At 46.2% G+C, this 14,672-nt stretch overlaps 1 protein-coding gene across 5 annotated transcripts in view; it reads right to left on the reverse strand.

Annotated features, from left to right (window-relative positions):
• Nucleotides 1-14,672, reverse strand: part of LOC112257980 (zinc finger and BTB domain-containing protein 16-A) — a 137,514-nt gene that overhangs the window by 29,343 nt on the left and 93,499 nt on the right. The window lies entirely within an intron of this gene.

Below are 14,672 nucleotides of genomic sequence, written 5' to 3' on the forward strand. Positions count from 1 at the left end.
TACAGGCCTGCAGCCAGAGGAGAGAATAGCTACAGGCCTGCAGCCAGAGGAGAGAATAGCTACAGGCCTGCAGCCAGAGGAGAGAATAGCTACAGGCCTACAGCCAGAGGAGAGAATAGCTACAGGCCTACAGCCAGAGGAGAGAATAGCTACAGGCCTACAGCCAGAGGAGAGAGAGGAGAGAATAGCTACAGGCCTACAGCCAGAGGAGAGGAGAGAATAGCTACAGGCCTACAGCCAGAGGAGAGGAGAGAATAGCTACAGTCCTACAGCCAGAGGAGAGGAGAGAATAGCTAGCAGCCAGAGGAGTGGAGAGAATAGCTACAGTCCTGCAGCCAGAGGAGAGGAGAGAATAGCTACAGTCCTGCAGCCAGAGGAGAGGAGAGAATAGCTACAGGCCTGCAGCCAGAGGAGAGGAGAGAATAGCTACAGGCCTACAGCCAGAGGAGAGGAGAGAATAGCTACAGGCCTACAGCCAGAGGAGAGGAGAGAATAGCTACAGGCCTACAGCCAGAGGAGAGGAGAGGAGAGAATAGCTACAGGCCTACAGCCAGAGGAGAGGAGAGGAGAGAATAGCTACAGGCCTACAGCCAGAGGAGAGGAGAGGAGAGGAGAGAATAGCTACAGGCCTGCAGCCAGAGGAGAGGAGAGGAGAGAATAGCTACAGGCCTGCAGCCAGAGAAGAGAATAGCTACAGGCCTGCAGCCAGAGGAGAGAATAGCTACAGGCCTGCAGCCAGAGGAGAGAATAGCTAGGCCTGCAGCCAGAGGAGAGAATAGCTACAGGCCTACAGCCAGAGGAGAGAGCTACAGGCCTACAGCCAGAGGAGAGAATAGCTACAGGCCTACAGCCAGAGGAGAGAATAGCTACAGGCCTACAGCCAGAGGAGAGGAGAGGAGAGAATAGCTACAGGCCTACAGCCAGAGGAGAGGAGAGGAGAGAATAGCTACAGGCCTACAGCCAGAGGAGAGGAGAGGAGATAATAGCAGGCCTACAGCCAGAGGAGAGGAGAGAATAGCTACAGGCCTACAGCCAGAGGAGAGGAGAGAATAGCTACAGGCCTGCAGCCAGAGGAGAGGAGAGAATAGCTACAGGCCTGCAGCCAGAGAAGAGAATAGCTACAGGCCTGCAGCCAGAGGAGAGAATAGCTACAGGCCTGCAGCCAGAGGAGAGAATAGCTACAGGCCTGCAGCCAGAGGAGAGAATAGCTACAGGCCTGCAGCCAGAGGAGAGAATAGCTACAGGCCTGCAGCCAGAGGAGAGGAGAGGAGAGAATAGCTACAGGCCTACAGCCAGAGGAGAGAATAGCTACAGACCTACAGCCAGAGGAGAGAATAGCTACAGGCCTACATGCTGGTTGTGGTGGTGGGGCTTGACGCTGTCTGTCTGCCATGGCCATTCCTCTGTGGAAGGGAAGTGATGTAGGTAGAAGTGCCCTTGTGATGAAAACCAAAGTGATTTAACTGTAGATGAATCCCTATGCATTATGAATTCTGCCAACACCTCTTTCAGAAATAAAATGTCTTCTTTTTTGCTTTGCAATAAAACAAAACTATTACTATCAACAGTTTTACTACGGGGTGTCTAGCTTGCTGTTAGAACATGACAATGCATGAGTCATACAGTAGGTGTGAGCGAGTACTGAAGTCACTGTCAATTAGCTTCTTTCAGCTCAGCCTGGCACTCTCCCGCTGTTCTGTCTACCACCTCAGCCGTCTGTCTGCTAGCTGGGTTCTCTTTACCTGTTGCTTCTCAATGAGCCGCTGAAACGTTCACTGTTGAATCATGGGAATTGTAGGAGAATCGATTATTCAGTAGAGGGGGGATGAAAATATCCACGGTTCGTGTAATGACTGGACCATGTATCATACGGTGGTGTGTGTGTATGTAACAGAGACAGACTGTGTGTAAGAGTAAATTACTCTGTGTCTGTGTGTGTGTGTGTGTGTGTGTGTGTGTGTGTGAGGGGGGAGGAAGAGAGGGAGAGAGAGCACACACACGGCTGTATTTACGCCAACCTTTGTCTCATTTAACCAAAACAAAGAGGAAGATGTGAGCCTAATATGATGGAGACTTTTACGACCGCGTTTCACGGCATATTAAATGCCACTGCTGCACAAACCTGGGTCCACACGTATCTAGTCAAAACAAAAACATTGGTGTGACCAGTATATTACACCATGTTTGAATAATAACAATAACAACACAGCTGTGATCACCATTGCCACTTCTGATGTCCTGGAGCTACGGGCATTGGTCAGGCGTCATTTCGTCACTCATAGGTTGCTTCTCCAGTACCTAGTGCTTGAGGAGGTACTAAAAGTCAACCAGCTGTGTCTGTGTGTAGTGCAGTGTGTGAGAGTGCGAGAGAGAGTAGAGTCGTCCCCCCCCTAAAAGCTACACTCACAGAACGACTTGGCTGGGACTGCAATCCACTTTCACATCTTCCCTTGGTGTGAGCTAAACGGCCACGAGCACTAGGTATTTCTAGCCTTTGTATCTGAAGCAGTCCTCCTGTTTCTTGTCAGTACCACACCCACATGGATGGTGACTGCGGTCTTGTCCATGGGTGTGTTAGGGTACTAAGCACCACAGGGTTGATGAAGCAGAGAGGTCTAGGGACCTGAACACGGGCGTCAAATCACAGGCCATTAGATCAGGGTTAAGGATCCACAGCCCTGCCTTTAACACCCTGTTCTTCCTCTCATCAATATGCTCCAGCATTTAGCAGGATCCTGCATGTACAACAACAAGTCTGCCCCTTGACTAGTACTTTCAAAAATAACACGCGCAACAGCAGCAATGGGTGTCGCTGGTAAGAAACGTGTCACACGTGAATTATTCCCCTTGATGAATGAGGAATTCATGTGTAAATAACTACATAAAGTGGGTGTGTGGTGGGGGCGAGCTTGAAGAGAAGAGTGTATGTTTGCGCTGTGAGAGAGGTTGGGCCTGACAGCGGGAGGGGGAGTCAGAGGGGGCAGCTGTGGAGGGACAGGTGGGGGTGGCGTGAGGGGGCGACGGTGTGCGCCCGGAGAGGGGAGCTCTTGGCAGGCGCTGCTGGGCCCGGGGGGACAATGGGTGCTGGCAGGGTCCGCTGGGGGGGACAATACCGCCAGTGGACTGCCAAGACCCACACCCCTGAGCTGCAGTGTTGGGGGATGTAGCTACCAAACATATCTTTCCTCCTATTCGACACATTGAAGGACTTGAAGAGAATGACAAAGGTAGAACCTCCATACCAGTTCAACACAGAGACTCATTTCCCCCCTACCCCCCGTGAGGGGCAACGACACATTGAAAGCCTCCATGACCTTTTCACATCCACAGTAACCTGACGCATGGTGAAAACCAACCACCGAGGGGTCTTGTGTCGGAGACAGGCAAAGCGGAAGGAGAGGATAAACACCACCGCTGTCCCTCTGGTCTATAGGGCTTTGGTCAAAAGTAGTGCACAATGTAGGGCTTAGTGTTCCATTTGGGACATACCCTCTGTCTCACCTCAGTCACCCACACAGATCATAGTCATATTTGGACTGTGGGGCTGTGAGGCCTCAGGTGGTAAGGTGGGTCGAGTGGAATCAGTGACCAGAGGGACACTGCGGTAAACGCTGTCTACTGTCCAGCTCCCAGTAGCCTCTATCTCTGGAGGCCAAACATGGCAGTATGGGGGCGCTGGCAACATGCAGCAACACAACAAATGTCACTGAGAAAGGTTAGTGACACACAGAGGTTCTGAACTGTGGAGAGGTAATTGATGCTAATTGATAATATTATTTTTTTCCTAATGAGAGTACAGTGCGCTCATGTACCTTCTGTTGAGGGAATTCTTTCTTTCTAAACTCATGTCCGGCCTTTACCGGTTGTGTTAAAGAGCCTGGTATGTGCTCACACGTACGCCTGGAGGAAAAGAGCAGAGCCCCCCTGAGTGGCCTTGCATATCAGAGGCACCAGGCCTCTGGACCCCGGACAACAGGTCTTGACCGGAATACAGAGAAGAGAGAGGGAAAGAGGGAGCGAGAGAGAGAACGGAGAAACACAGAGAGAGAAAGAGAAAAAGAGTGAGCCGCACAGGCTAATTAATTCAAAACGCCTCGCTGGCTTTGATAAGAAACGCAAGAAAAGAGCCTCGATGAATTTTTTATTGATCTAACGGGAGAGAGGGTGAGAGAGATAGGAGGGAGAGAGAGATAGAGGAGGGAGAGAGAGATAGGAGGGAGAGAGTAAAATAGAGAGACCGACGATTACATCTACATGCAATTAATAAATATCCATTGTCGGAATATAATGATCTGTGGAATATAGACATCCAATCAAATGATTGGCTGGCTGTATTTACAACCATAAGACATGGTTTCTCTAACACACAATCGAACACGATGTTTATATTCTACATACAAGACCTTAAAAAGGAGCCTGGCGTTGAATGAAACTCATTATTCTCCCGAGCTCAAAAACACCACACAGTGTAACCAACAAACCTGGGGAAACTACCGTGTCCTGCATACAAAACACAATTCTCGCAGTGCCGTGCGCCACCATCCATGCCAATAACAGTGAGTGATAATTCACGTCAGAGTGTCATGGAGCGGGCATCGCGAGATGAACCGTTCACTGGTTACATTAGTACCACCAGATACAGACTAGATGCAGCTTTCCATGTTGTCTGTTGTCTGTAGCTTGTGAGGTGTGGAGACACTTTGTTGCTTCTATGTTATTTTGTTTTGTTGCTTTTTGTGCCATTGCTTTTTCTGGGTGCTACGTGTTGCTTGTCCTATGTTGCTCTGAATGTGCTCACTGCTCATTGTTTGTTTGTTTGTATTGTTATTGTAATTGTTTTTTTGTAACCTTCCCGGAGACTGCGGTTGAAAATGTGCCTGTTGGCTAAAACCAGCACTTTTACTGAAACGTTGAGGTTAAATATGCACTGTCCCTGTAAAAATGAACTCAAACTCAGATGCCATATTAATTACCCAGAGATACCATACTGCATGGTAGCTCAAATGTCCATTTCATTGACAAGGGAAACATCTCTATTCTGGGAAAATTCATCACTTGGAAATATCGGATGGTCCTCCTCACAAGATACAGTAGGCAAGTTTAAAAAATATATATTTAGCATTCAAGAGCCTTAACCAATATTCAGACTGACTGGAAACAGTAAACTGCAGATATTTGATGTTGACATACTGACAGGGTTTTGTCTGGCATCTATTTAGGAATGTACATAAGGGTCTGTTCCGGGCCATACCACCTTCCCAACGTATATGCAAGGGGTGTCACTCTAGTTTAGATGGCGGGCCTCTTGATTAATCTGCCCTGCGCTGCCGAAAAGCTCTTAAAGATCATAAATGGTGTACGGACAGAATTTACAACATCAGCAGGCCGTTCAGCAGAGAAAGAGGTGTTGGGGGGGGGGAGGGGGAGGGGGAGGGGGGGGCGGACGAAGACAAACACACAAAGAACGGGCGCCGCGTGCCTTTGTAAGAGAATATAATTTACAGTGCACAGCCGGCCCTTGCCTTGGCCCTGCGGATAGTTTACAAAGCAGAGGACCGTGCTCGTTCGCCCTCGCTTCCTCACCCCCTCCTCCCCCCCGCCTCGCCCCCTCCTCCCCGCCTCTCCCCCTCCTCCTCCCCGCTCTCCCAATCCCACAAATCCGATTTAATCAGACAACTTGCGCAGTGTGGTTCGAAGTAAGAAAAAGGATAATTAGTAAACAGAGAGCTACTCGGCAGCTTCATTGGCATTCGTGCAGAGTTACTGTGTCGCATTTAAAATGCAGTCTGATGAAGTCTACAAAATCAAACCATTTGTTACTCCTATTGAGGAGGCTTCAGGCCAATGGCAATTAAATTGGAATTAGTGCGGGGGAATGAGATACGGCAGATTCATACCAAGGAGGGGGAAACTGTCTGGATGATGTCTGGAGCTCAAGTTTACAGTGGCCAAGGCTTGGATTGGAAATAATGTGGTTTCCGCTTGGTCTTTTTTTCCCCTTTCTGCCATGACCGCCTTTGTCACCATAAACCCCACGTCATTCCTCTTCCTGTTGGCTTCTTTGTCCTTCTGTTTAGGTTCTGAGTAAATTCACCCATGTTTATCATGGTCTTATTTTCTATATACAAATAAACAAGCCCATGAGGAATTATTCCTGATAAATACACATGCAGAGTACTAAATCCTATGTTGACAGCAATACATCATCACACAGGGATGGAACCAGATCAGCAGGCTGCCACTCAGATTTGGGTTGACAGGTTTTTCATACTCACTGATAATCATAGGAGTCTAGCGTGTGTGTATACACTTGAATAGGAATTGGAGCGCATGTGCATGTATGGATTTACTTTGCATGTGAACCAGACAGCTTGTGTATACTGTGCATGTACACGTCTTCTTTGAATATATGTATAAATGAGAGAGAGAGAGAGAGATGCCATTTGCTGTGCCACAGCTGATTGTGCACAGTGGTAATGGGATGGGGCTAACGATGGGCGAGAGGGAGCACGCTGGCCAGTGAGGGGGGCTGGGGGCGGAGAGAGGACAGAGGGGGGAGCGAGAGATGGGAGATAAATGGAGTGCAAATGATAGGGAACAGATCCTGCAGTACAGCTGGCTTCCCCAGTGCTCGCCTCGCCTGTCCGTGGTAACCGGGCCAATGGTTGCCAAGGGTGTCGGTGGTCACAGTCCCCTCATTGGCCACGAGCGACAGGCCTTTACAATGAAGGGTGTTGTTCAGGGGGATGGCCAGAAGGGGTCGAGGTGGATGATTGGTCAAAATGAGTGGTTGTAAAGTGTCTGGTCTATCATAAAGGAGGACATCTATACATGTAATCAATATGATAGGTTTGACATTTATTTCATGGCCAAATTAAAACACATTTTTGTAGAATATGAATATATATTTTTGAACAATTGCACTTGTATATCTTAAATAACTATACTACTTTGTATTAACTTCTATAACGAAGGTTACATACATACACTGAGTAAACAAAATATTAGGAATACCTGCTCATTCCGTGACATAGACTGACCAGGTGAATCCAGGTGAAAGCTATGATCCCTTATTGATGTCACTTGTTAAATCCACTTCAAATCAGTGTAGATGAAGGGGAGGATTGTGCATGTTTCCCATACACAGGGGGAATGGGTAAGATTAAATATTTGAACGGGGTAGTAGGTGTCAGACGCACCGTTTGTATCAAGAACTGCAACGCTTCTGGGTTTTTCACGCTCAACAGTTTCCTGTGTGTGTCAAGAATGGTCCACCACCCGAAGGACAACTCAATTTTAGGAAGGTGCTTGGTACAAACTCACCTGATTCAACTGATTGAGGGCTTGATGATTAGTTGACAAGTTGAATCAGGTGTGCTTGTCCAGGGCTAAAAATAAAAAAATAAATTTAAAAAAGTGTAATGTTTGGGGGTACTGGAGGACTGGAATTGGGAAACACAGCTGTAGGTTGATGCCAATACCAAAGAACATGACTGGAAATACAAAAGATTTCCAACAATGAAAATAAATGACACCGTTCACTCAGATGACAAACTGCCACAGTGAAAAGAGATTTGCACAGACAAGTCATTTGTATGTCCTGTGGTTTTCCGCTTAAAATGCTAAATTGTCTGTCCCTTTGTTTGCTTACTGATGAAGCTTCACATTTGATCGCATTCCTTTTCCCCCTCTTCTTTTTACACTTACAGGAATTGGAGACCTGCACCTCGTAAATGGTTCCTAGGAAATGTATTCAGTTGACGTAATAGTAAAATTGAAGACTATCCTTTTGTTGGAGAAAACACTGTCAAAAAATGATTGTATATCCTTAAAAATGCAATGTGTTATTACAGATTCAAAAGAGCAGGGGCTCCCAAACTTGATCCTGGGCCATTACACTCACCCTCCCCCCAGGTACGCAGTTTGGTTTGAACCCTAGCACTACACAGCTGATTCAAATAATCAAAGCTTGATGACGAGTTGGTCATTTGTATCAGCTGTGTAGTGCTGAGGGAAAAAACTCAAAACGTGCCCCTGCATAGAATACAGTGCCTACAAAACCGATACGTTTAGAATGGGCACCTGTACTTCTCCATGATCCTAGGGGACTGAGGTGTCTTGAGACATCATGTGATCCTAGATCAACTGAGCGCTACATCCCACCATGAGAAACTGAGTACGAGACAGACAAACGGGAGAAAGCACAAGCATGCTCCAGAGGAATAGGAAGACAAAGGGAAAAAATAGGAGAGGGAGAGCAAGACAAATATAGGAACACACTGTCCATAGAGAGAGAGAGAGAGAGACAAGACAGAGAGATGGAGGAAACTCCACTCTGAGGGGCAAGTGACAGATCTATCACCTTTCTGTCTGGGAGCCATCCAGTTTGTCTGACTGTGTATATGGGAGTGCCACCAACGTGACAACTCATTGGCCCCCACCGTCTAACACACCCCTCATTTCCTCTCACTGTACCCTCTCACCATCAACCCCAGTGTCTCCAGTCCACACATTAACAATCCTACATTCAATTCTAGATAGTTCAACTACAAACCAACCAACCAATTATTTTCTCCACTTTCAGCCCCTGTAGTGATGTGTGTGAATTTGTACATAGGCCAGTAGCTTCACAACCGATCAGGGGTTTACCCATTCACCCTTCTCCACTACCCCAACACCCTACAGTGAGAGATTTAGCTGTAATCCTTACAAATGGAGGGCTGGGGGACAAAAATCTCCCCTGTTGGTCTCTGCTGTAGTCATTAACAGGTTTCAAGTGCAAGAAAAGCCACATTCCCATTGCTTCTTTCCCCCATTCCATTGCCTTTTCCCTTGGTATGACTGGTTGATAATGTGGCTGGGAGTGGAGCAGAGCACCCCCCCCATCCCTGCATTGGAATTCACTCTCTGCATCTTCCTGTGATTTATTCCCAGTGGCCATCTGGACAGTGGACAGACAATGTGGCCAGGGCTCTGAATGACCAGCCGTATTAGTCATAGGCTCTTAGGCTCGACCTCTTACGTCCCTAATCTTTATACTTTTGGTATTTTGCTGTGGCCAAATGACCGGAGCTAGGCCCCCTCCCCTTATCCCTCCCTCCCTCCCTCCCCCCTTTTTCTCACTTGGCGCTGACATGGTCTTTCCCAGTGGACAAAAGGCTTTCAGCGCCTCTCTACTGTCACCCCCTACCCTCCTACTCCTCCCCCTTCAACCTCTAGTCCAATCTGACAGAAACGGGAGTTTGTTTTGTTTTCAGAGACGCCAGGGGAAACAAGAGAAAAGGGGACTAAAGCTGCACGGCTACAAAAAAAAACGGGGGGGTTTAGGGTGATGCTGGTGAGGGAGGGAGATCCCATGGGTGCAGAAAAAGGTAAAGCTAATCATATCTGAATGCGATGGGAGAAGCATGGCCGAATGACTTATAAAGATAAAGGTATTAGGTATAATAGGGATGGCATGCTTCTCCCCCAGCTTAATGTAGGCCTTTGTGGGTCCTAGGATGCTACAAGTATCCCTTTTGTTGGCGCTTCGGTTAAGGGCAATGTACATTTCAAACCTCGCGGCCCAGGGAATGAATGCTGCCTCGAGACAACTGGCTAGCCCAAGTGAAAGCTGTGCTTGTATAACTGCAGAAATGCCTAAATAGACAAAGGAACAGTAATCAATGTGCCTTCCATAATTTGGGAGCCCTTGACCGTATGGTGCAGCGCTCTGTTGGCTTGTGCGCGTTTTTGGCGTAAACAACTGAATAAAAATGTGAAACACAAGGATCATCGGATCCATTTTATTTTCCATTTGTCTCAAGCCTGCAGTTAAAGCGCAAACAGACTTCTTTGTTCCACACACAGGGTCAAATGGAGCACTCGGGGGGGGGTGGCATCTCCCTTGGTCAGACAAACAAAAACTATGTATATGTGACGTCTGATTACTGGAATAGGGGATGCAGCACTGCATCTACCAAGCCAATCCATAGGCCCAATACAGCTATGACATTTCATCTTAACAATGGGAACACGCCAAGTGTCTAATATTCAAACTCCATAACCTTGTTGTACTGAACAGCAACAGAGAAAAGGCAAACAAGCTGCAGCGAGAGAAAGCAAGAGATGGAGTGAGCGAAACAGAGTGCGAGAGAGAATGAGAAAGAGGAAAGAGAGAGGGATGCATTGGTCCAAGCCCCTGCCCCGTCTCTCCCAACAGTTGACAGAAGGTTGACCATCTCAATTAGGCCGGGCCATTTTACTAATGATCTCTGAAACATGTTGATTTAGAGAGCGGTACAGCCCTGACCTTGAAGCCAAACAGCAAACAGCACAGCGCTCAACAAGTCTTTGTGAGAGAAGAAAATACTTTATTTATAGATCAGCTGAGTGTCGATCAAGCCGCAGCATCAGGAAGAGGGCCCCTTGGAGATGGGTGGGTGGGGGCTGGGGAGCGCTTTTGAAGAACTAATACAGCATTCTGCCTCAATCTCTCCAACCACCCTTTTAATTCCATTAGAAAGGAAATTGATTTGGGTTGGCTCTTAGCGGCCACAGAAGACCAGTTTGTCTCTCGCTCTCTTTCTCTTACACACACACACGTACGTAGTGAAGCCTACGCACACACACTATCAGGTGGTCGACGGAAAAACAATAATTTAAGTGGGTTAGCCAGGAAGATGTGAATGTATTCGTTATTTTCAAAGCTACATTTGGCGTTATGGGACGAAGGCAGAGGACAGGCAGTCGAGATGGAGCCCAAGGCTTTCAAAGTTGATGTGCCTACATGATCTATAATCAATGTCTGAGGGACTCGGAAGAAGAAAAAGCATGCACCCGTACGCACGCGCACACCGTCCGTTAAGGGTTCCCTCCTTTCATTTGTGTGAAATCTAATGAATATACTTCTTCATATTAGTGGAGACACTCATCCTTGTTTATCCCTGGGAGATAACACCTGTCAGTCTGACAAAACGCTGGGAATTCATCTAAAAACAGATGTTACTATCAAAACATCTCATCTACAACCATCCATCTTAAGTCAGCACAGGCCTTCAGCATGAGTGACGTCAGTCTAGCAAGAATTGTGTCTCATAGTGACTGACGAGCTCTATTTATAACTGTAACTAAGAACAAGTCTGACTTTACTTGTCCTTCTAGTGTAGGCTATAGATGTACAGCTGGGACCAAAATACATTTGCAAAATCCATATCGCGATAAATTGACTAAATTGATTCGATAATGATAAATCGAACGATAAGTTTAACAATGTGCACAACAGTTAATTATTATTTTTTTAAATCCATGTGGCGACTCCCGTAGCGGGTCGGGCGCAGCGCACAATGACACGGTTTCCAGGTGCATGGTGTTTCCTCATTGGTGCGGCTGGCTTCCGGATTAAGTGGGCATTGTGTCAAGAAGCAGTGCGGCTTGGTTGGGTTGTGTTTCGGAGGATGCACGGATCTCAACCTTTGCCTCTCCCGAGTGAGTTGCAGTGATGAGACAAGACTGGAACTAAGAATTGGATACCATGAAATTGGGGAGAAAAAGGAATGAAAAAAATGCTGGTATGATTATGGCTGTGGAAAAGTAATATCATTTTGAATTAATTTCATAAACAAACAATTCATTTTGTTTATGTGGAAAGGTTTTGAGATGTGTATTAAAAAAGGATGGTTGTTATTGTTGCATTAAGTTGTGATTTACAATTCATTCAAGGACAACCTTTGCACCTTGAATGGCAAGTAATGGTAATTATAGTATAGAAACCAACAACTGTCCAGAGGCATTAGTCTCAGTATGTGTGTGTGTGTGTGTGTGTGTGTGTGTGTGTGTGTGTGTGTGTGTGTGAGAGAGAGATCGGAGCGTCAGTAGGGCTAGACGGACAATCATGCTTCCTGCCTATCACGACAATGTGAACAGGCAAGGATCTCATACCAACATACCCACGAGTCTCTCAATGGGCTGCCTAATAGAGACCGGAATTATCATGCATAGCATAACTTGACAAACATAGGCTTGGTGGAAGTGCACTTTAAATCAATATCGCCAGCCAGATTTTATCAGAAATGGTATTATAGCCGATTAAGATCTTCTCTTCACTGTGAAGTTACAAGGCTGTCGACCCCACATTCAAAAGGTAGTTCAATTAGTCATTTGCAGCGCAGAGCGTCTGGCAGCCCAGAGTAAAGAGGCATGTTTCAAAGGGATATCAAAGTGAGCCGAGAGACTCGGCGAGGCAAAGAAACCCTGACAAGAAAGCTACAGCTTTGTATCCAAGTGAGCAACAAGTATGGTCCTATAGAACTGATAATGCCATCATAGGCCTGGAGTTCACAGGGGCAGTTTCTGAGCACTGGTTTCTGAGAAACCTGTGTATGTAATCCTCATGCATTGCCAAAATACTTAAAAAGTGAACATGCACTATACAGTGCCTTGCGAAAGTATTCGGCCCCCTTGAACTTTGCAACCTTTTGCCACATTTCAGGCTTCAAACATAAAGATATAAAACTGTATTTTTTTGTGAAGAATCAACAACAAGTGGGACACAATCATGAAGTGGAACGACATTTATTGGATATTTATATTAACTTATATTAACTTTTTTAACAAATCAAAAACTGAAAAATTGGGCGTGCAAAATAATTCAGCCCCTTTACTTTCAGTGCAGAAAACTCTCTCCAGAAGTTCAGTGAGGATCTCTGAATGATCCAATGTTGACCTAAATGACTAATGATGATAAATACAATCCACCTGTGTGTAATCAAGTCTCCGTATAAATGCACCTGCACTGTGATAGTCTCAGAGGTCCGTTAAAAGCGCAGAGAGCATCATGAAGAACAAGGAACACACCAGGCAGGTCCGAGATACTGTTGTGAAGAAGTTTAAAGCCGGATTTGGATACAAAAGGATTTCCCAAGCTTTAAACATCCCAAGGAGCACTGTGCAAGCGATAATATTGAAATGGAAGGAGTATCAGACCACTGCAAATCTACCAAGACCTGGCCGTCCCTCTAAACTTTCAGCTCATACAAGGAGAAGACTGATCAGAGATGCAGCCAAGAGGCCCATGATCACTCTGGATGAACTGCAGAGATCTACAGCTGAGGTGGGAGACTCTGTCCATAGGACAACAATCAGTCGTATATTGCACAAATCTGGCCTTTATGGAAGAGTGGCAAGAAGAAAGCCATTTCTTAAAGATATCCATAAAAAGTGTTGTTTAAAGATTGCCACAAGCCACACCAAACATGTGGAAGAAGGTGCTCTGGTCAGATGAAACCAAAATTGAACTTTTTGGCAACAATGCAAAACGTTATGTTTGTCGTAAAAGCAACACAGCTCATCACCCTGAACACACCATCCCCACTGTCAAACATGGTGGTGGCAGCATCATGGTTTGGGCCTGCTTTTCTTCAGCAGGGACAGGGAAGATGGTTAAAATTGATGGGAAGATGGATGGAGCCAAATACAGGACCATTCTGGAAGAAAACCTGATGGAGTCTGCAAAAGACCTGAGACTGGGATGGAGATTTGTCTTCCAACAAGACAATGATCCAAAACATAAAGCAAAATCTACAATGGAATGGTTCAAAAATAAACATATCCAGGTGTTAGAATGGCCAAGTCAAAGTCCAGACCTGAATCCAATCGAGAATCTGTGGAAAGAACTGAAAACTGCTGTTCACAAATGCTCTCCATCCAACCTCACTGAGCTCGAGCTGTTTTGCAAGGAGGAGTGGGAAAGAATTTCAGTCTCTCGATGTGCAAAACTGATAGAGACATACCCCAAGCGACTTACAGCTGTAATCGCAGCAAAAGGTGCACGCCCAATTTTTCAGTTTTTGATTTGTTAAAAAAGTTTGAAATATCCAATAAATGTCGTTCCACTTCATGATTGTGTCCCACTTGTTGTTGATTCTTCACAAAAAAATACAGTTTTATATCTTTATGTTTGAAGCCTGAAATGTGGCAAAGGTCGCAAAGTTCAAGGGGGCCGAATACTTTCGCAAGGCACTGTATATACAAAAGTATCTGGACGCCCCTTCAAATTTGTAGATTCAGCTACACTTGTTGCTGACAGGTGTAGCCATGCAATCTCCATAGACAAACACTGGCAGTAGAATGGCATTACTGAAGAGCTTAGTTTCAACGTGGCACTGTCATAGGATGCCACCTTTCCAACAAGCCAGTTAGTCGAATTTCTGCACTGCTAGAGCTGCCCCGGTCAACTGTAAGTGCTGATATTGTGAAATGGAAACGTTTAGGAGCAACAACGGCTCGGCCCGTGAAATGGTAGGCCACACAAGCTCACAGAACGGGGTTACAACACTCACTACCAAGTTCCAAACTGCCTCTGGAAGCAACGTCAGCACAATAACTGTTGATCGGGAGCTAATGAAATGGGTTTCCAAGGCCGAGCAGCCGCACAAAAGCCTAAACCATGCGCAATGCCAAGCGTCGGCTGGAGTGGTGTAAAGCTCGCCGCCAATGGACTCTGGAGCAGTGGAAACGCGTTCTTTGGAGTGATGAATCACGCTTTACCATTTGGCAGTCTGTTGGACAGATTCGTGGGTTTGGCAGATTCTAGGAAAATAATACCTGCCTGAATGCATAGTGCCAACTGTAAAGTTTGGTGGAGGAGGAATAATGGTATGGGGCTGTTTTTCGTAGTTTGTGCTAGGCCCCTT

The sequence above is a fragment of the Oncorhynchus tshawytscha genome, linkage group LG09, assembly GCF_018296145.1.
Source record: "Oncorhynchus tshawytscha isolate Ot180627B linkage group LG09, Otsh_v2.0, whole genome shotgun sequence".
Taxonomy (NCBI): Eukaryota; Metazoa; Chordata; class Actinopteri; order Salmoniformes; family Salmonidae; genus Oncorhynchus; species Oncorhynchus tshawytscha.